The sequence below is a fragment of the Apium graveolens genome, chromosome 8, assembly GCF_009905375.1.
Source record: "Apium graveolens cultivar Ventura chromosome 8, ASM990537v1, whole genome shotgun sequence".
Lineage (NCBI taxonomy): Eukaryota > Viridiplantae > Streptophyta > Magnoliopsida > Apiales > Apiaceae > Apium > Apium graveolens.
Genome location: NC_133654.1, coordinates 25,453,730 through 25,455,492, shown reverse-complemented (window position 1 = coordinate 25,455,492; position 1,763 = coordinate 25,453,730). Strand labels below are relative to the sequence as shown.

The window sequence follows — 1,763 nt, the reverse complement described above, 5'->3', positions numbered from 1 at the left end:
TGGGCGATAACCATACATTGTTGCATAGGTGCATAAATTGAACTTAATCTAAACCAGTCTCTGTGGGAACGAATCTGATTTATATCTTATACTACTTGCGAACGCGTATACTTGCGTGAATAATAGCGCGTGTTTCCGCCCTAACAAGTTTTTAGCGCCGCTGCCGGGGACTCGGTGTTAATTTTTATTTTATGTGCTTGTCATCAGTGGTCATTAAAGTTCACTAACTCAGACTCTTTTACTCTCACTGTTTATTTGTTTGTATTTCAGGTACTCAGTACAATGGGAGATCTAGCAGCACGAACGAAAGCCTTGATATATTTTTCTCAACCCAAGATCAATGATATTCAATCTAGCATTGTCCGGCTAGCTATCACATCTAATAACTTTGAGATCAAGCCTGGCATAATTCAATGGGTGCAGAATTCAATCCAGTTTGGGGGTTTTCCAACTGAAGATCCCAATATGCACATTAGGGATTTCATTGAGATCTGCGACACCTTCAAGTTCAACGGTGTTTCTGAAGATGCTGTGAAGATAAGACTGTTCTCATTCTCTCTGAGGGGCAAGGCTAAGAGCTGGTTACACTCTTTACTAGCTGGTTCAATCACTACTTGGGAACACCTTGCTCAGAAGTTTCTTACTAAATTCTTCCCTATGACGAAGACAGCTGCACTCAGGAATGCTATTACTCAATTTGCGCAGCAAACGGGAGAATCACTATGTGAAGCTTAGGAGCACTACAAGGAGATGCTTAGGAAGTGTCCTCATCATGGAATGCCTGATTGGATGATCATCAATTTTTTTTACAATGAGTTGGGAGCACAATCCAGACCCATGCTCGATGCAGCATTAGACGGACTATTATGGGAAAAGAGCTATGAGGAATCTTATGATCTAATTGAACTGATGGCTGTTAATGAATATCAATATCCAACCCAGAGTTGTCTACAGGGCAAGGTAGCAGGAGTTCTTGAAGTGGATATAGCTACGACTATCACTGCTCAACTAAAGGTGTTGTCTATGAAGATCGATTCTTTGGCTAACTATGGTATTAAGCAGATAATTAGTGTTTGTGAGCTGTGTGCAGGTCCGCATGTGATGGAGCAATGCGCTATATCTAGTGACTCAGCTCAATTTGTGAGCAACTTTCAGAGATCACAGCAACCAGTTCCAGAAACTTATCATGCTGACAACTGGAATCATCCTAACTTCAGCTGGAGTAACAATCAGAATGCGATGCAACAGCCGTTCCAGCAGTTTGGAAATAAGCTATTCAACCCTCCTGGTTTTCAGCAACAAATTACACCAAAACAACAAACTCATGGTGCATGTCTATCTTCGAATGAAAAATCTGAACTGGAGGAGTTGCAGCTTATGTGCAAAAACCAGGCTCTTATATGCCAAAGCCAGGCTGTTTCTATTAAGACTCTGGAGAACCAAATAGGGAAAATTACTAATGCCTTATTGAATCGACCACCAGGAACGCTTCCTAGTGATATAGAAATAAATATAGGAAAGAGGGAAGTTAAAGAACAGGTGAACGCCATCACCTTGAGGTCTGGAAAGGTCGCAAGCCCCCAAATTCAGCAAGACGAAGAGCCTGAAAAATCTCAAGTTTCAGAAAATGCAGTTGTGGCCGAAGAAGAAGTGCAGAAGGAAGCAGATGTGGAACCAAGGAAGACTACTGTGGAACACACTCCTCCTGAGGGTAATACATGGGAGAAACAGATCTATCCTCCACCTCCTTTTCCCAAGAGGCT

The 1,763-nt window shown here is 42.0% G+C and overlaps 1 non-coding gene across 1 annotated transcript; it reads right to left on the bottom strand.

The window, feature by feature from the left end:
* Positions 1-672: 672 nt before the first annotated feature.
* LOC141682065 (small nucleolar RNA R71) lies at positions 673-779 on the bottom strand. Its single transcript, XR_012559470.1, has one exon. It is a non-coding gene; the product is annotated as a small nucleolar RNA R71 (small nucleolar RNA).
* Between the last annotated feature and the right edge of the window lie 984 nt (positions 780-1,763).